Source organism: Bos indicus x Bos taurus, chromosome X (genome assembly GCF_003369695.1).
Source record: "Bos indicus x Bos taurus breed Angus x Brahman F1 hybrid chromosome X, Bos_hybrid_MaternalHap_v2.0, whole genome shotgun sequence".
In the NCBI taxonomy this organism is placed as follows: domain Eukaryota; kingdom Metazoa; phylum Chordata; class Mammalia; order Artiodactyla; family Bovidae; genus Bos; species Bos indicus x Bos taurus.
The window spans coordinates 136,555,479-136,577,145 of record NC_040105.1 but is presented as its reverse complement, the minus strand read 5'-3'; the positions used below and the strand labels follow the sequence as shown (position 1 = coordinate 136,577,145).

Sequence of the window (21,667 nt, the reverse complement as noted above, 5' to 3'; positions counted from 1 at the left end):
TATCAGTTTCATCTCCTCTTTTTAGGATGCAGTCTGTGTGTCTAGAAACCAGAGGTGACTGACAATAGTGAGTAACCATATCAGAAACATTTTAAAGGTTAATGAATTCTAGCATAAAATAATGTCAGAGCCATAAACAACTCATAAATACCAAATCTAGGAAAACCACAGAAACAGTCATCGCACTTTAAAGAATGGTAGAACCCCAGATGATAAAACCACCATGGGCTTCTAAATTATTCTTTTAATAAACTTGGTGGAGTATTATACTATCTATCAATATTTATGATATCAGCTAATGATAGTTCAGGGATACAGAATGCAAAATGCAGTCTGTCTCAGTTCAGCTGTGCACTGCCTTGGTAATGACTTCAAGACTGGAAACGGAATTCAGTTCAACTTAGGTAACGAGGAAATCAGTTTCCAGTTTGGCAAAGTAGATGTCTAATTAGCAGCCTTCTTCCCCTTTGTCATACACCCATCACCACATTCAGGTCAGTATGTGGAATAAGTTCCAGAGTGTTATATTACACACTGTGTTATTTATCTGTTAAATTTACAGGTAGAACAAATTTATAAAGACTCTCAAAGTTTAGGGGGAAAATGTATCTACATCCAACTCACTCAAACTTAAGCTTCCAAGGGGCCAAGTAAAAATGGGTTAGCTCGTATGGTAAACTCGACAAATTGAGACAGATGATAGAGTCCTAAGAATCAAGTACCATACCTTAGAATTGGTAGAGTGAGGCAGAGCCACTTTCTAAGACCATTAGCTCTTTGCAATGCCTTCTTAATGAATGATACAAAAATAAATAGAAAGAAGCTTAGCTTCTGGCTTAAAGCCATAGAAGCAAAGAAAGTTGCTGTTAAGGGTCAAAGTTCCAATATCTAGTGATAATGTATTTCTAGTCTTAACATTTCAAAACAGTACCACTGAGTGCTTTAATGCTGTACTCCCCAATGTGATCAATCCATGAATCTGAGAATCTAACTATACCAAAAATACAAAGCAGTTATGAAGTGAAAATATATGTGTTCTGGTAAACATTCAGGGCAGCTGTAACTTTTTTTTTTTTTTTTTTACATTTGCTCTTACATGTGCTACCCTGGTGGCTCAGGCAGTAAAGAATCTGCCTGCAATGCAGGAGACACAGGTTCAATCCCTAGGTTGGGAAGATCCCCTGGAAGAGGAAATGGCAACCCACTCCAATATTCTTGCCTGGGAAATCCCATGGACAGAGGAACCTAGTGGGTTCCAGTCCATGGGGTTGCAAAGAGTTGGACACTGAGCGACTAACACTTGCACTTCCTTATAAGTCTAGCACTTAACCTTGTATGTTTTGAGTGAACATGTTTCCTGGAACTAGTTGTTGCCCTCTTCCTGCCCCCCGCCTCCTATTTTTGAAAAGTACAAATGCTACCTGTATGGCACTTTTCTGTCAAAACATGGTAATATAAATTCAATTCCTTACATCTATAAACCATTATTATTTTCATGTGACTTAAAGATAAGGAAATTAAGATTGCCTTATTTGTCCAAAACAGTTGTACATAGCTACTTGGTGGCAGAGTCAACCTGAAAATTCACTATATAAGACTCTGCCACTGTTTGACCTGGAACAAATCATTTAATACAGCAGAAGCTCAGTTCCCTATCTTTAAATATGGGTGAAAGTGAAAAGTGTTAGTCGCTCAGTCGTGTCTGACTCTTTTTGACCCCATGGACTATATAGCCTGTTAGGCTCCTCTGTCCATGGAATTCTCCAGGCAAGAATACTGGAGTGGGTTGCCATTCCCTTCTCCAGGGGATCTTCCTGACCCAGGGATTGAACATGGGTCTCCTGCATTGTAGGCAGCTTCTTTATCATCTGAGCCACAAGGGAATTTTAGAATTTTATTGTGAAAATTTGGTAAGATAATATATACCTGGCACAGAATACTCACTAAATATTATTCTCTTCCTGAGATCAAATATGTTTGCTAAATGCCAAGATAAACAAATTAAACAGAGCTTTTTGCTGCAAGACACTTTGGAGCCTTTAATATGCTATGTGATGCTCCAAGAAGCAAACAGGATACATAACATTTCTCCCAACAACCAAGCAACCAATTATTTTTCTAGGAAGCATCCATTCATATGTCATGAAATACTAATATTCTATAGGACACACTTTGAGAACTCTGTCGCAGACCATAAGTTGTTTTGGGAAATACGTGAAATAAATTCTTTAGAAATTAGTTCTTTATAATTAATAAATTACTGGTTTTAATAATCTGATCTGAATTCCTAAGTGCTTTTTTGAGGTCACTCCAAAACATCTAATACATAGGAACTATTAAAGCAAAGACTTGTAAATAGAGCCCCAAGCTCAGAAAAATACTTGAGTGGCTCAATTTTATTTCAGGTCTATGTGAATGCTGAACACACCGTATGGTTATCTGTGCTTCCAGGGTAAAAATACAGGCAGCTTTCAAAAGAAGAAAGGTTCTCAGTGATTCCACCTATTTTCCTCCAACGGGCTACATCACCTTTTCTGTGGTTTGCTACTATATGGGTCATCTTCAGGACAGTCAAACGAAAGCGGAAAAGCAGGGGAAGTTTTTCATTCTTTCTCCATCACTCTTAAGAAACGAGAATCCTTTGTGTCATAATAGATAAACTCTGCTCACTGAATGGGGTACTGACCATTAAATCTGTGCTCCAGTGTGTGAGAGCTGTGACCCACATATGTGTTATCAATTCAACAGCAGTTATTGAATGCCCAATTCTGTGCTAAGTCATTTAGGTTGTAAGAAAATAGATTTGAGCAACTTAGAATCCCACAGGTGAGATAAGACTTACATCCAAAAGGAGAGGTGTAGGGAAACTATAATATCAAAGAGAACATAATGAAGAGCTAGATCTTAAGGAACAAACTGTAACTGTCATCTGAACCTGGAGAAAGAGGAAAGATCACTGAGCATCATGGGCTGGAGTTGGCACTTGAGCCGGACCTTGAAAGCCTGTAAGGGGTTGCCACAGGGCTTCTGTGGGCAAAGCCAGTTCCCTCACCCCCTAATGTGCACCAACTGTCAAGGGAGTGTTGGGGGCCACTCTTCCTTTTCAGGAACAAGAGAGGGAATGCAGAGATTTTTGCTTCTTCGCCTCTTCTCCTCTCTGCAATGGATGGATGTATCACCTAAAGAGCCTCAAGTCAGTAGTCCTTCCCCCTGGGTCACAATGAGGTGTTGGCTGCTGGCTTGCCCAATAAAGAAATAGAAAAAAAAAAAAAAAAAAAAACACCCACCAACCACAACAAGAATTTGAGAGTTTGAGCTGCATAAGAACAAATCTGCAATAAGATAATCTACATGGGCTTGTGCAGAAAGACAAGTGCTATTTTCTGCTTGATTCTGTGACTGGTAGAGAATCACTCAACCCTATGATTGTATTATTTATACGGAACTCACTAGGGTACCATCTGGTGCTAAGCTAACCACAAAAACAGGAAAATCAAACCCAAAGCAAATTGTCTTCATTGGAGTTTTTGCTAATGACCTGTTCTTTGCCAATATTCCAACTGATCACATTTTAGTTTGAAACAGCAAAAGACATTTAATGCTTTAAAGGGAAGTCTTAAAGGGAATTTGGTTAGACATACCCTTGAAAAGATTCTTTACCTATCTAGATCTTCTCAGTCGAGAGGGCACTGCCCCTATTTCAGGTCTTATTACATCTTATTAAGTTGTCAGATCAAGTTCATAATGTCCCATCTCAGTGCCCAGTCACCAAGAGATAAGAGTGAGAGGTGATCTTGCAAGATTGTGTCCTGGAGATGGAAAATGAAGCCAAAATAGTGAGGAGATTTCTGCTGCAGTATAGGAAACAAACTAACAAATGTCACGATGAAAATAATTCTAATCTGAAGTGATTTTTAAATCCCACAGTTGGACTCTCAATAAATTATTCCCGTTGAGGCAGCAGACTTGACATTGCACACATATTTTCCTATGTAATCAAAAATGTTTACAACTCTAATGCAAAAGTTGTGTGTGTGTTGAACTTGAAAAAAAGTGAAAGCCTTTCATTTGTGTCCAACTCTTTGTGACCCCATGGACTATACAGTCCATGGAATTCTCCAGGCCAGAATACTGGAGTGAGTAGGCATTCCCTTCCCAAGGGGATCTTCCCAAACCAGGGACTGAACACAGGTCTCCCGCATTGCAGGCAGATTCTTTACCAGCTGAACCACCAGGGAAGTCCATTTTTTAAAAATCCAATAAGGATTTTCCTTTGTAGTTCTTATGGGCTTTTCTTAGATTCTTCCAGCTCTGGTAATTTTCTTTTTGATGGAAATATTATAAAATGGTACCCCAAGTTAATTTGGTTTCAATATTATAAATTCATCATGAAAGCTGTGAACATTACAAGTCCCATTTTGTTCTCATTTGGAGCTAACACCTCAGGTCTTAATGATACCTCAGTACATAATGTCTTGGTTCCCATGTTGACTAGTGTTTGACATTCTCTGTGGCCCACGACCTGATTGTTCACATTTTTAGGACTCCGTTTTTATTACAACATTCTAGATATTTTTGACAATCCCAAGAAAAAGCTAATCAAATTCCCAAAAAACTGCGATTTTAAGAGAAATAGCTCTTCTAAACTTGAGAGCAAAATGAAATATCATATAGAGTGGTTCCATAAAGTATCTTTCCATGATTCAACCATCGAATTTCCAGAGTTAGGGAGGTCAATCTTGCTTGCTTACTGTAAAATTAAGACTTACTTACAGCCTGAAGCTTAAGATGTACATTTAAAAATACAAACAAACCAGCAATTTTAACTAAGCCAGTTTATTCGTGTTCATTGACAAGGGCTGAAGTGTAAAGAGAAGGTAAGCGGTGGAGTCACCTAGGTTCGAATCATGAATCTGCCACTTAGCAGCTTTGTCCCTTGACTAAGTTACTTAAACTCTTTAAGGGTCAGTGACATCCTTTCATCTGTAAAGAGGGCTTTATATTTCCTCCTCCCAGTGTTTTTGTGGAAAGGAAATAGGATGATATTTAGAAAAATCTTGCAGCAATTCCTGGCATGTTATAGGAAATCTATAAATCTGAGTTCAATTGCTCTTTCCCAGTTACTTCCTAAACTTTTCCTTACGACCAACAACTCTGAAAGGGGAGTGATTTACATGTAGCACATCACTGATTACAGAAGTCTAGGGAAACTAAGATCTATCTCTAACTCCATCCTTCATTTAAAATGTTGTCAAATGTCCTTCACAAAATCCCAGACCTCCTTTTGCCCCATTTGTCACTGTATAGCTGAAGTCTGCACTTCATCAATAAGAACTTCTCTATCCACCTCAAAGGTCCAATTTCCTCCATCTCAACCACATCAACCCACTAAAGGAAATAGCCAATTTCCTCATATTAAAAAAGGTTTTGCATTGGTAAATAGGTAAGCAAACAGTATACTCAAAATTGGATGACTTAATTGGGTGACTAATCCACAACTATCCCAAGGATGAAACAACTAGAAAAAATAAAAGAGAAAAGTCTTCCTAAAAGTTTTTATTTTAGTTGTCAGAAACCTAAATACAACACTGTATTGGAATTAATAGCTGTTTTCTAGCAAGAACTACAGACTAATCTTAATGAATTAATCTGTCTGTAACAATGACAAAGAAACTATATTATTCATCTTCCACATCGAAGCCTTAAAAAAAACAATCCTTGTGGCTCTATTTCCAAGATATTTACCACATTCGATGTTCATTTCCCTATAGTTTATGTAAACAGTTATATTTTCCTGGGGGCACTTTCTATGAGCTTTAATTTGATAATCTTTGACATAGAATAAGCCCTACCTTGTAGGGTTGGTTTGATGACTAAACTAGATTGCAGAGATGGCAACATTTGTGAGCACAGTACAAATATTTAACAAGAAGGCAGTTTGGTGCCCATAGTGTCTAGGAAAGGGGAACTGGAGAGTTCTGTAGGCAATATGATCCCCACTCTGGTAGAAAGGAAGATAAATCCTTACTGCACCAGAGAGACAGCTTTTCTAAGGACTCAGAGCCCCACACATAGTCTCCATGCCTTGGACACATGGAGAAGTCTCAATCTCTAGCACCTTTTTCAAAACTCTTTCTTAGACACCCAAAGCTTCCATCATCCTGCTGTCTCCTTGTGAAGCATAGGTAGAAATGATGGATGCTGGTTGCAGGGTCTGTGCCATGAATTCCCTCCAAGGTGGACACCTTCCTGGGGACACTGCTCTGCCTGGCATTGGACACACCATGGTTGTACCTTCACTCCTCTGTCTTGAGATGTTGCTTAAAAGAGATGGCACTGATCCACTCCAGGAAGACTCTTGTTGTTTTCCATCTTGGAGGGGGTGTCTTTTTCTGATCTGATTCCCCAGTTCCAGCTGTGCTCCTCTGTTAAGAACGATGAGGATTTCTCAGAGGCGGGGCAGAGGGAGGTGAAACTGGGGAGGGGCAGTGACAGCACAGAATGGATGATTCTAGACCACCCGAGATCCAAGCACGCCCCTGGAACAGGGAAAACTGGGTGTCATTCACTCTAGAAAGAAGCAGGATGAGGGACACAGGGGGCCCAAAGGCAAACTGCAGAAGCCAACTGGTAAAGCCAGCAGGGACTTCCCACTGTTCTTGGAACACAATCCAAGCTGCGTATCCTGGCCCAAGAGGCCCCAAGTGACCCAGACCCCACCTGTTTCTCCAACGTCACCTCAAACACTCACTGCCCCTACCCCATTACTAGCTCGGCCCACCATGACATTCTTTAGGTTCTTTAGATTTGCTAACTCGTTCCCAGCCTGGAGTCTGTGCACCTGCTCTTCCTCCCATCTGGTACCCTCTTCTCCTGTATCTTTGCCTGGCCACCATTCAGGTTTCAGCCCAAATGTCACCTCAGGGAGGTGACAATCTTAGTTAATGTTTCACAACTCTCCAATACTACCACCACAAAATCACTCTATCCTGTCATCTTGTTCTATTGTCTTCAGTTCAGTTCAGTTCAGTTACTCAGTCATGTCGGAGTCTTTGCAAGCCCATGGACTGCAAAGCCTCCCTGTCTATCATCAACTCCCAGAGTTTACCCAAACTCATGTCCATTGAGTCAGTGATGCCATCCAACCAACTTATCCTCTGTTGTCCCCTTCTCCTCCTGCCTTCAATCTTTCCCAACATCAGGGTCTTTTCAAATGAGTCAGTTCTTTGCAAGAGGTAGCCAAAGGATTGGAGCTTCAGCTTCAGCATCAGCCCTTCCAATGAATATTCAGGACTGATTTCCTTTAGGATGGACTGGTTGGATCCCCTTGCAGTCCAATGGACTCTCAAGAGTCTTCTCTAACACCACAGTTCAAAAGCATCAATTCTTTGGTGCTCAGCTTTCTTTATAGTCCAACTCTCACATCCATACATGACTACTGGAAAAACCATAGCTTTGATTACATGACCCTTTGTTGGCAAAGTAATGTCTCTGCTTTTTGATATGCTATTTAGATTGGTCATAACTTTTCTTCCAAGGAACAAGCGTCTTTTAATTTCATGGCTGCAGTCTCCATCTGAAGTGATTTTAGAGCCCCCCAAAATAAAGTCTGACACTGTTTCCATTGCTTCCTCATCTATTTGCCATGAAGTGATGGGACCAGATGCCATGATCTTCATTTTCTGAATGTTGAGTTTTAAGCCAACTTTTTCACTTTCCTCTTTCACTTTCATCAAGAGGCTTTTTAGTTCTTCTTCTCTTTCTGCCATAAGGGTGGTGTCATCTGCATATCTGAGGTTATTGATATTTCTCCCAGCAATCTTGATTCCAGCTTGTGCTTCATGCAGCCTGGCATTTCTCATGATGTACTCTGCATAAAAGTTAAATAAGGAGGGTGACAATATACAGCCTTGATGTATCCTTTTTCCTATTTGGAACCAGTCTGTTGTTCCATGTCCAGTTCTAACTGTTGCTTCCTGACCTGCATACAGGTTTCTCAAGAGGCAGGTCAGGTGGTCTGGTATTCCCATCTCTTTCAGAATTTTCTACAGTTTGTGGTGATCCATACAGTCAAAGGCTTTGGCATAGTCAGTAAAGCAGAAATAGATGTTTTTCTGGAACTCTCTTGCTTTTTCCATGATCCAGCAGATGTTGGCAATTTGATCTCTGGTTCCTCTGCTTTTTCTAAAACCAGCTGGAACATCTGGAAGTTCATGGTTTACATATTGCTGAAGTCTGGCTTGGAGAATTTTGAGCATTACTTTACTAGCGTGTGAGATGAGTGCAATTGTGTGGTAGTTTGAGCATTCTTTGGCATTGCCTTTCTTTGGGATTGGAATGAAAACTGACCTTTTCCAGTCCTGTGGCCATTGCTGAGTTTTCCAAATTTGCTGGCATATTGAATGCAGCACTCTTTCAGGATTTGAAATAGCTCAACTGGAATTCCATCACCTCCACTAGCTTTGTTCATAGTGATGCTTCCTAAGGCCCACTTGACTTCGCATTCCAGGATGTCTGGTTCTAGGTGAGTGATCACACCATCGTGATTATCTGAGTCGTGAAGCTCTTTTTTGTACAGTTCTTCTATGTATTCTTGCCACCTCTTCTTAATATCTTTTGCTTCTTTTAGGTCCCTACCTTTTCTTTCCTTTATCGAGCCCATCTTTGCATGAAATGTTCCCTTGGTATCTCTAATTTTCTTGCAGAGATCTCTAGTTTTCCATTCTATTGTTTTCCTCTATTTCTTTGCATTGATCACTGAGGAAGGCTTTCTTATCTCTCCTTGCTATTCTTTGGAACTCTGCATTCAAATGGATATATCTTTCCTTTTATTCTTTGCCTTTCACTTCTATTGTCTACATGACACTAATCTAAAATTATCTCATTTACCTATGCTTTGTTTGTCTATTATGTATTTGTCTCATTACAGAAGGTATAGTCAAGTTCCTTGTCAGTTTTGTTCCCCACAACATCTCTAATGCCGAGTGTAGTAGTATAGTACCTGACACATAGCAGGTACCCAATACACAAGTGTTACATTTTGAATGATTTAATGAATATTTCAGGACATGAGAAATGGCAATTTGTAAAAATATTTGGGATATTAAGAGAGGAAACAATCTTCACTAAGATGCAAAATACCACAGGGTGTAGAAATATCTCATTTATGAACTGTGGTAAAAATAGTACGAATAGGGAGAAAGGGAAGGAGCTCAGAAATGCCAGTGTTAACACTCTGCTTGCCATAACTCTGTTGATACTTCAGACAGAATGATAGGTAGAAAACTAGCTTGGGTTTCAGCACAACTACATGCTTTACAAATGGACTTTACATCACTTAATTCTCTATTACTAAAGATTACTGTTATAGGTTGGGTCATGGTCCTACATTTAATTAATCTGAGGTTAAAGATTTGCATGGCTGGATGTACTAATTCAGAGTAATCAAGTATTGATTGTGTCTTTTACCAACAATGAAATAATAATAGTCAGCTTTTATTCGGTGCCCTGAGTCTTCTCAAATCCCAGAATAATCAGTGAATAGTTCATTTAAGCAGTTGCAGTGTGAGGCATAGTTGAAATACTATTCCTAAATTTTAAAACAAATAAAAAACTCAGTTTGTTCAATATCTTGTAATAATCTATAATGGAAAAGAATTTAAAAAGAATATATATATGCATGTATATAGCTGAATCAATTTGCTGTACATCAGAAACTAACACAATATCATAAATCAACTCTCCTTCAATTAAAAAAAGAACTCAGTTTGTCATTTATTACAATCAGAAGTTTTCTTCAGAATGTGGAAACTCAAATTGAAGATTTCTCTCTGCCTTCATTAGTTCTATCATACACCAAGCCTGAGAATCTTTGCTTAACAAAGCACAAAATTTGTACTTTGGGAAATGACTATATTTCCAACTTTAAATGAGGGAAATAGCCCATATTTCCCTATGGAAATGGATCCATACCATTCCCTATGGTATGGATGGAGAAATTGACACCTTCTCCTCAGTTCCACTGCTCCCAATACACAGGTCTCACCCAAAGCCCCTTATTTATGGTTTCTCACAGTCCTGTCTCTAAAACCATCCAGTGTTCCAGGACAATCCAATATAATGAATTCACACTCTGCACAAGGCTTTCTGCTAAATGCTTGTAGAAATTACTCAGAACAGTCTCTGTCTTCAAGTAGTTGATAATCCAACAGACATCAGAGAGATTTAAAAAAAAGTCTCTGTATAACACTAGGAAGTTTATGCTAGTTAGCAAGGAAAATGTTAACTATTTTCCAAGGAAGGGGCAATCTATTCTTGAGGCTCTGCTCTTTTACTTTTATACATTCTCCCTGAGTAATTATATTCATGACTCAACTTCTATTATTGTCAACATGGTGATTGATTCCAGATCTGTCTATCCAGTCCAGATCTCGCCATCTGTATTTGTAAATCTCTAGTGACTAGCTTCAATCCCCTGGAAGATCCTGAAGTTTATGAAACATCCAAATTCAAATTCATTAACGCCTCTCACTCTTCTGCTTCCTAAATTCTCCATGTCTGCAAATGGGTTAACCATGTTCCCAAAACCACACCTCCCCAGCCAGAAACCTTAGAATCACCCTCTATGCCTCACTCTGGTTTATCCCTCAACATCAGGTCCCAAAAACACTATCTTTCTACCTCACAGGATGCCTCAGAGGATGTAACTCCCTCTGCTCTACATCCATGTTGCTACCATCACTGCCTCATCCATTCATGTTCATGAACTCAGTGGTTATTCACACCTGGATTTCAGTCTTAGCTCTGCCTTTTCCAGTTGGTGACCTTGGGCAACTACTTACTTTCTGCCTCAGTTTCCTCAACAAAAAAATGGGAATAATATTCCTTATACGTCACAGGGCTGATAGAAATCTTTGGAAAAAGCAATGTATATATAGCACTTTACAGAGCACCTAATACATAGTAGGTGTTCAATAAATTATAATTGCAATTATTATTGTAATATAAGAACCACAGACTGACTCTGATCTACCTTCAGAGCCTCATTTCTCATTTTCCACTCCATCTTTGCCCCAATTCTATACTGAAGCCTCATCAGATTTTGTATGATTCTATCCCACTGCATTTCCTGTTCTCTCTGTCTCAAATGTTGTCCGTGTCTTACCATTATTCAACACCAGTCCTTCCAATGAACACCCAGGACTTATCTCCTTTAGGATGGACTGGTTGGATCTCCCCGCAGTCCAAGGGACTCTCAAGAGTCTTCTCCAACACCACAGTCCAAAAGCGTCAATTCTTCAGTGCTCAGCTTTCTTCACAGTCCAACTCTCACATCTGTACATGACCACTGGAAAAACCATAGCCTTGACTAGATGGACCTTTGTTGGCAAAGTAATGTCTCTGCTTTTTAATATGCTGTCTAGGTTGGTCATAACTTTCCTTCCAAGGAGTAAGCGTCTTTTAATTTCATGGCTGCAATCATCATCTGCAGTGATTTTGGTGCCCAAAAAATAGTCAGCCACTGTTTCCCCATCTATTTGCCATGAACTGATGGGACTGGATGCCATGATCAGTACTATATCATATTACATTTTTAAAAAATTATCTGTTTTCAAGTCTGTTTCCTATTTGTGATGAACTCTCAGGTCACTTTGGTCCTCGTTACTAAGGTAATATCTTACACAGAGCTGATGTGCAGTAACTGGTCTTTTAAAGAAACATTTCCTAGCTGAGATAACCTGGGCACACTTCATTGAAGGATATTTTAATGGGAAAAGGGAGCAGAATGAAAAAGACAATTTTTTTCTCAATCCTGTCATCTCTCTGAAATGCTATCAGTACTTCCATCATCACACTACCATCCACCCCTATAAGACCAAACCTCCCTACTCTTAAACAAGCCCTCTGACAGACTGAAGAAACCCTGGTGTCTACTAATTGAACTTGAGTGAAATATTCATGTAGTGGCAGGAAGGAAACAGCTGGGTTCAGATTGTAGAGGACCGTGAATTTTGAATTTGAAGTTTGGACTTCACCCAGTAGATAATAAGGCGCCATTGGACACTGTGTGGCAGGGTATACCATGGTCCAAAAGGTATTTTTAGGAGATTCCCATGGATGGGATCTTCCCTGGACTTCCTTGGTGGCTTAGATGGTAAAGCATCTGCCTACAATGTGGGAGACCTGGGTATAATCCCTGAGTCGGGAAAATTTCCTGGAGAAGGAAATGGCAACCCCCAGAATACTGGGCAACCCCCAGTATTCTTGCCTGGAAAATCACATGGATGGAGAAGTCTGTTAGGCTGCAGTCCACAGGGTCGCAAAGAGTTGGACATGACTGAGTGACTTCACTTTCACTTTCATGGATGGGATGTACAGAAGTGTATTAAAGAATAAAGTCAATTCTTAGAGGGACAGAAGAAGAAAGGGACCAACATTTGTGGGAAATATCTATGTGGCAGTTCATTATTGTAAAAGCACTTTATATATATATATATATATATATATATATATATATATATATATATATATATATGTATGTGTATATGTATAAAATCTCATTCAATCCTAGCAATAATAATAAATTCACCATAAAGTAATGGTTTAGGGTAGTAAAAGAATTTGCACAAGTAAAAAGGTGGTAAATAGAAGAGCTGGGACTCCAATTCTAGTATGCTTGATGTTAAAGCCTAGACTGGATATTCTTATTTATGTACCCTGGAAGCACTTGAGGACAGAAATTCAACAAAATGAAAAAACAACCTATGGAATGGGAGAAGGTATTTGCAAACCATCTATTTGATAAGAGGTTAGTATCCTACATATATTTACATGTAAATATATAAAATGTATATTTAACATATAAATTATATATATATATATGAAAAGTGAAAGCATTAGTCACTAAGTCTTGTCCAACTCTTTGCGACCCCATGGACTACAGCCCACCAGGCTCCTCTGTCTACAGACTTCTCCAGGCAAGAATATTGGAGTTGGTTGCCATTCCTTTCTCCAGGGGGTTTTTCTGACTCAGGGATTGAAACCAGATCTCCCACATTGCAGGCAGACTCTTTACTGACTTAGCCAACAGGGAAGACTTATATATGTAAATATATAAAATTTATATCTAACATTATATATATAACTCACACAATTGAATAGCAAAAAATGTCTGACTGGAAAAAAAAAATTTGAGTATAAACACTTCTCCAAAGAAGACATACAAATGGCTGACAGTTACATGAAAAAGTGCTTAGTGTCACTAATCAGCAGGGAAATCTGAAGCTAAATCACAGTAAGATACCACCTCATACTTCTTATTAGCAAAAACGGCAAGGGATAAGTACTGACGAGGATACAGAGAGAACTAACAGAACCCTGGGACTCTGTTGCTAGGAATGTAAATTGGCACAACCATTTTTGAAGATAGCATGAAGGTTCCTCAAAATATTAAAATAGAACTACTTTATGATCTGGCAATCCTACTTCTGGGTATAAATCCAAAGAAGAGAAATCTGGATCTCAAAGAGATGTCTACACTCCTGTTCTGTGCTGTGCTTAAGTCACTCAGAGGTGTCTGACTCTTTGCGACCCCATGGACTGTAGGCACCTCTGTCCATGGGGATACTCCAGGCAAGAAGAGTGGAGTGGGTTGCCATTCCGTTCTCCAGGGGATCTTCCCAACCCAGGGATCGAACCTGGGTCTCCCGCATTACAGGCAGATTCTTTACCATCTGAGACACCTGGGAAGTGCATAGCTACTCTATTGAATACTTGAAATTTGCTTAAAGGAAAGATCTTAAGTATTCTCACAGAAAGGAATGAAGGAAAGGGAGGGAGGGAGGCAAAGTGAGAGGGAGGGTGGAAGGAACAAAGGAAGGAATAACAGGGAAAATGGCAACTTTGTGAGGTGGTAAATATATTAAATAAAGAGACTGTGCTATTTCACAGTGCAGGCATATATCAAAACATCAACGTGTACACCTTCAATATATAGAATTTTTAATTTGTCAATTATCCCTCAAAGCAAACTCTCCAGAAACCTCATTCTAAGTGAAAGAAGTCATATACAGAAGAGTAAATGATGCTTTTGAACTGTGGTGTTGGAGAAGACTCTTGAGAGTCCCTTGGACTGCAAGGAGACCCAACCAGTCCATCCTAAAGGAAATCATTCCTGAATATTCATTGGAAAGACTGATGCTGAAGCTGAAACTCCAATACTTTGGTCACCTGATGCAAAGAACCGACTCATTGGAAAAGACCCTGATGCTGAGAAAGATTGAAGGCAGGAAGAGAAAGGGATGACAGAGGATGAGATGGTTGGATGGCATCACCGACTCAATGGACATGAGTTTGAGCAAGCTCCGGGAGTTGGTGATGGACAGGGAAGCCTGGTATGCTGCAGTCCATGGGGTCACAAAGAGTCAGACATGACTGGGCTACTGAACTGAACTGAAATACTATACAATTTCACTAACATGAAATTCTAGAAAAGGCAAATTTAATCTATGGTGATAGAAAGCTGATCAATGATTCCCAGATCAATGAGATTGGGGATAGGGCAGAATTAACCAGGAATGGGCAAAAAAAAAAAAAAATCTATCTTAAGGGGTTATGGAAACATCCTAAGACTTGAATAGTGGTGGTGATTTTTATGGGTTATGTATTTGTCAAAAGTCACTAATGTATGTACTTAAAATGGGTGAATTTTATTGTATGTAATTACACCTAAATAAAGTTGATTTAAGAAGAAACAAAAAATGTCTTTCAGTTTCCTCAAAATTTGTTGCACAAATTTTCCAATTTAAATTTAGTACTTCATTAGATGAAATGCCAGGAGAGTTACTTTTAAGTGAAAAAGGATAATGTGAAAATATCATCATATTTATTTAGAAACATTCAGGTTTTATAAATGCACACTTATTTGGTATCTCAGAATCAACAGTTTTGTCACTTAGTACCTTTTTCTTTTTATGGTAATGGATCTAATACATTCCATTCACATTTTATTCTGTATATCCAAAGCAGAACATAAAGAGCATCTGATCCAAGACAAGTTTGATCATCTAAGTGTCCAATGTATTTGTTAGGGGTCCTTTGACTTTAAGGTAAGAAATGCAGAATGCTTTCCAAGTTTGTTAATTAATAGCATCCCTAGACAAATATCTTCTTACTGCTGTGCCTGATTGCTAAATCTCTCTGCTTCAAGGCAACAGATGGCTTAAATTCTCCCAGAATTAAAAAGGAAATAATCTAGAATTCCTTGTGATTCAAGGGACTAAATTTAATCAGGCTATCCTATAAGTTACAAATATCCTAGAAAAACTGAAGATGATCAAAATGGAAATGAATGGTTGCTATCTTCTAATTGTGTGAGTACTGTGTAATAGTCTTTATAGTACCAGTTGATGAAATACTGCTACCATAAAGCAGCATGTACTAAACCCAACCAAAGCCTCCAACAGTCTCTGTTCTTAAACTTTTTCTTAAGACAGCAATCTTCCTCTCTGGGCTTAGAAGCTAATACAGATTGCAGAGTTCCTTGAGCAGTCTTTAATAAGTCTGATTCAAAAGTAACAGTAACAAAATTCTTTCCTAGAAATTTTATCTTAAGGTTCATTTAGTTCAGAGAACTTTTTTGGATTGATCCAGATTATATGAGTTCTATGAACTAACACTATTTAAATATCAGTCTAAGCAATATTAAAACATTTTTTCTTCTTTACAATGAGTTGTATGTCATATGGTCCCCTCTAGATTGAAAGCCATCAAAGACAGGAATCAAAATGCCTGCATCCATTATGTTATAAAAACACACTGCTCATAGATCCTCATCAAATGCTTAATCATTGACACTATCTGAACGTCTGCCTGTTGTATGGGATATGCCAGACCAACGTGGCCTTATAAAGTAGAGCCTGTTTCATATTGGTATTTTCTTTTCTTTTTATTAAAGTATTTAAGTATTGATTTACAATGTTGTGTTAGTTTCAGGTGTACAGCAGAGTGATTCAGTTATATATATGTATACATATTAATATTTCCTATTGTCATTCTACTCACTCAAATCTTTGTCTATTACTATATAACTAAAGTCAGGCAGGCTGCTTGCAAAAAAAGGGCCCCCCCCCCTTTTTTTTTTAACACGAATATCTCTCCAAATCTCTGTATCTCTTCCCAATGTTCTGGCCTTTCCACTGCATTTTCCAAGAAATTCTCTTTGAATAGAGATTAATTTTTAGTTTGAAAGCACATTTTAATATTCTCTATTATTTCACAGACACAGGGAATCCAAATTTTTCCTAAAAAATCATGGAAAATGAGTCTCAGCATCTTATACCAACTGCATACATCATTCTCTACTCCATCCCTACTCACCAACATATACACATACAGACACAAAATCCCAATCTGTAGCACAACCATCTAACACTCGATATTTTGGTAGAGAGAGGAGACAAGTATACTAAAAAGAAAGGAAGAGGGTACATTATATTTTAATAATGCGACAAGGTCTAAGCAACAAAATTATTAAATATTCGGCTTATGTAAAGCAGTCATCCTCAGCCTATCTTTGAGCCTCACCCCATCCCTGATCTATATCCCAGAGTGTATGAGATGACAAGAAGCTCGGAAATAGAGTAAAAGATGAGGTTGGCCTTAGGCACCATCTGGCATCCACATGACATAAAACTAGGAGCCACATGCTTATCACACATGCTTTTCTCACAAAGGAGTATCAGTCATAATTCATTTTGTTTGCTGGCCACCATTTCAAATTATATGATCTCTTACAGTTATAATGGTCATACTTAATCTCTAGTGATATACAGACTTAGCCTTGTTATCATAGAATTTGTCCTGTTTTCCAGTAGAAAATGGTTTTTAAATGGCTATTTGTTTTTGGTAAGTTTCTTGATTTTGCTAACCCCATAAGACACTGGGGATTATGGATGAGAATAATTCTTCTAACAGTTTCCACAGTGATATACATACATTATGCACTCTTATAATGATGATTTTAGAAGACAAAAATCACCCGTCCCCTCAGAGGCTAACTCAATTGTATGCATTTTAAAAATAGTTCTCTTTTTTATGACTATAAAAGCAATACATTTCAATGAAAAAAAATCCAACAGTTTAAATATGAGTAAAACTGGGAGAGAAAGAACCATGCAGTCTGGGTGGTAGACAACTAGGTTCAAGAATACCTGATTCAGATTCTTTGTGCTGGGTTAAGGAGGAGCCAGACAGGGACTGAAGCAAGCAATGTGATCAAAATACTGCTTTAGTGGGCGATGTGGAACTGGAGCAGAAGGGCGTTCATTACAGTGATGCCTGAAACAGGACAAAGGGAGTGGTGGTCGAAGACGGGGAAGAGCCCAAGACCAAGCCAGAGGCCAAGAAGAGTAAGACAGGAGTGAAAAAGAGGCAGCAGGAGAGGACGCAGTTCTGTATGAAGACTCCCAGATCAGAAAACTTCACCCAGTGGCAAATCAGCCACACTCAGGCTCTGCTCGTGGAATGTGGATGGGCTTCAAACCTGGATTAAGAAGAAATGTTTAGATTGGGTAAAGAAGAAGCCCCAGATATCCTGTGCCTCCAAGAGACCAAATGTTCAGAGAACAAACTACCAGTTGAACTTCAAGAGCTGTCTGGGTTATCCCATCAGTACTGGTCAGCTCCTTCAGACAAGGAGGGGTACAGTGGTGTGGGCCTCCTCTCCCATCAGTGCCCACTCAAAGTCTCCTATGGCATTGGTGAGGAAGAACATGATCAGGAAGGCCGAGTGATTGTGGCTGAAGATGATGCATTTGTGCTGGTGACAGCCTATGTGCCTAATGCAGGAGGAGGTCTGGTACACCTGAAGTACCGCCAGCACTGGGATAAAGCCTTTTGCAAATTCCTGAAGGGTTTGGCATCCTGCAAGCCCCTTGTGCTATGTGGGGACCTCAACGTGGCTCATGAAGAAATTGCCCTTCGCAACCCAAAGGGAAATAAAAAGAATGCTGGCTTCACTCCACAAGAGCAGCAGGGCTTCGGGAAACTGCTGCAGGCTGTGCCCCTCAGTGACAGTTCCCAGCACCTCTACCCCAACACAGCCTACGCTTACACCTTTTGGACCTATATGATGAACGCACAATCCTAAAACATTGGTTGGTGCCTTGATTATTTTTAGTTATCTCGGTCTCTGTTGCCTGCATTGTGTGACAGCAAAATCCATTCCAAGGCTCTGGGCAGTGACCACTGTCCCAATACCCTATACCTAGCCCTATGACACCTCTCCCAAATCACATTGAGCCTGGGAAATAAGCTCACCAAGCTAGCTTTAAACTTCTTACCCCCAAACTTCTTTAATAACTGCTCTCTAGAGAAATCTGCACTGTATTTCCCTTCTAAACTACAGAATCCTTTACCCAGCCTTCTAATAACAGATCGGACACGACTGGGCAACTTCACTTTCACTTTTCACTTTCGTGCACTGGAGAAGGAAATGGCAACCCACTCCAGTGTTCTTGCCTGCAGAATCCCAGGGACGAGGGAGCCTGGTGGGCTGCCGTCTATGGGGTCACACAGAGTTGGACACAACTGAAGCGACTTAGCAGCAAGTTCTCAAGGAAGGTGTTTGTGTAGGGGTGGTGCTTTTTTTATTTCTTTTTTTTTTTTTTTTTTTTTTTTTACATTAAACAAAAGCTATTGCTATTTCCTTTGAACTGTCCATATGAAAATAAAGAGCTATAGTTAAAAAAAATCTGATATGATATACAACCCATGGAAGGAAAAAACAGTGATTTTATATTTGAAAGGATTATTTGGATATGGTTATGTCAATATGCTTCCATCAAAATAGTCATGTCAGGCAGTCATACCAAAACATTCTGCTTTGAGACGGAAACTAGTGAAACACAAGAGGGAAAATCTGGGTAAGACATGGTAAAGGAGGCATGTTCTTAAGAGGTCTGTGTCATTTTGATCAATGTTGGGGAAGCTAGCAAAAGGATCTGATAAGCAGCTGTAATGTAATTGAAATTTCATTCATTTTAAAAATCAAATTTTGCATCAGATTTTCTTTTTTTTTTATTTTATTTTTAAACTTTACATAATTGTATTAGTTTTGCCAAATATCAAAATGAATCCGCCACAGGCATACATGTGTTCCCCATCCTGAACCCTCCTCCCTCCTCCCTCCCCACACCATCCCTCTGGGTCGTCCCAGTGCATCAGCCCCAAGCATCCAGTATCGCGCATCGAACCTGGACTGGCAACTCGTTTCTTACATGATATTCTACATGTTTCAATGTCACTCTCCCAAATCTTCCCACCCTCTCCCTCTCCCACAGAGTCCATAAGACTGTTCTATACATCAGTGTCTCTTTTGCTATCTCGTACACCAGGTTATTGTTACCATCTTTCTAAATTCCATATATATGCGTTAGTATACTGTATTTATGTTTTTCCTTCTGGCTTATTTCACTCTGTATAATAGGCTCCAGTTTCATCCACCTCATTAGAACTGATTCAAATGTATTCTTTTTAATGGCTGAGTAATACTCCATTGTGTATATGTACCATTGCTTTCTTACCCATTCGTCTGCTGATGGACATCTAGGTTGCTTCCATGTCCTGGCTATTATAAACAGTGCTGCGATGAACATTGGGGTACACGTGTCTCTTTCCCTTCTGGTTTCCTCAGTGTGTATGCCCAGCAGTGGGATTGCTGGATCATAATGCAGTTCTATTTCCAGTTTTTTAAGGAATCTCCACACTGTTCTCCATAGTGGCTGTACTAGTTTGCATTCCCACCAACAGTGTAAGAGTGTTCTCTTTTCTCCACACCCTCTCCAGCATTTATTATTTGTAGACTTTTGGATCGCAGCCATTCTGACTGGTGTGAAATGGTACCTCATAGTGGTTTTGATTTGCATTTCTCTGATAATGAGTGATGTTGAGCATCTTTTCATGTGTTTGTTAGCCATCTGTATGTCTTCTTTGGAGAAATGTCTATTTAGTTCTTTGGCCCATTTTTTGATTGGGTCATTTATTTTTCTGGAGTTGAGCTGTAGGAGTTGCTTGTATATTTTTGAGATTAGTTGTTTGTCAGTTGCTTCATTTGCAATTATTTTCTCCCATTCTGAAGGCTGTCTTTTCACCTTGCTAATAGTTTCCTTTGATGTGCAGAAGCTTTTAAGGTTAATTAGGTCCCATTTGTTTATTTTTGCTTTTATTTCCAATATTCTGGGAGGTGGGTCATAGAGGATCCTGCTGTGATGTATGTCAGAGAGTGTTTTGCCTATGTTCTCCTCTAGGAGTTTTATAGTTTCTGGTCTTGCATCAGATTTTAAAACATTCATAAATCATATTTGAAAATATTGAATCATATGCAAAATATTAATTGATTTTATAACAAATTGATAACTACTCATTGCTCAACACTGTTCATTACTCTTTATGTATATTATATCATGCGATTATCATAGGAGCCCAGAGTAGTAGTTACTATCCCATTTCACAGTTAATAAAGGAAAACTATGGACTCAGAGAGGTTACAGAATTACAAGGTCATGCATGCATGCTAAGTCACTTCAGTTGTGCCTGACTCTTTGTGACACTATGGACTGCCAGGCTCCTCTGTCCATGGGATTCTCCAGGCAAGAATACTCGAATGGATTGCCATGCCCTCCTCCAGGGGATTTTCCTGACCCAGGGATAGAACCCTATCTCTTATGTCTCCTGCACTGGCAAGCAGGTTCTTTACCACTAATGCCACCTGAGGGGGTGGAGGTGGGCTTCCTTGGTGGCTCAGACGGTAAAAAATCTGCCTGCAATGTGGAAGACTTGGTTCGACCTATGGATTGGGAAGATCCCCTGGAGGAGGGCATGGCAACCCACTCCAGTGTTCTTGCCTGGAGAATCCCCATGGACAGAGTAGACTGGTGGGCTACAGTCCATAGGGTCAGAAAGAGTTGGACACAGCCGAGTGACTAAACACAGTGCACAGCACCACCTGGGAAGCCCTGAACTACAAGGTTATATGGAATTAAAGGGTTATCATAGGTACATAGCACTGATTCATCTCATAAAAAAATAGGAACTTCATTTGATGTACTTTCTCATAGAGTCACTGTATCTTATAAATACATTTCTAGGTTTTGCCTATTCTTTCTGTAATACTGCAAAAAAAAGTATCATTTAAATTGAAAGTGAAAAAAATAAAAAGCCTTAAACATTCATAAACGATTAGTAGGAACATAACAGGAATTTAATTATATTGCAATATTTCTACACATGTAGAATGATACAATTGCTTTCCATAGTCATCGGCCTTTTTTTCAGCAGAAATATGTCAATATTAAATCACAGTGAAGTAATTGATTGTATTACAACCTAAAGCTAAAAGTATATTATACAATTAAATATATTTAAGTTCTCTTTTTAAAGCATAATTTGCACCTGAATATCTTTCCAGTCCCTACACCTAGAAACAGATAGTTCAAATGTGAAGCAATATAATTTTTCAATTTTGGTAGGTGAATTATTTTATATATGAGGTTATGGAAAACAGAAATTGTAGCTTTAAAACCCATAATTTTATGAATGCGTGGGTGCAAATAACTTTATTTTTTCCATTAAATACTTGTATAGATTGTTCCTATATGAAAATCATTAC

General features: G+C 39.0%; 1 protein-coding gene and 1 pseudogene across 6 annotated transcripts in view; one reads left to right on the top strand and one right to left on the bottom strand.

Annotated features, from left to right (window-relative positions):
• TENM1 (teneurin transmembrane protein 1) overlaps positions 1–21,667 on the bottom strand; it is a 908,231-nt gene that overhangs the window by 796,886 nt on the left and 89,678 nt on the right. The window lies entirely within an intron of this gene.
• LOC113887912 lies at positions 17,334–18,471 on the top strand (annotated as a pseudogene).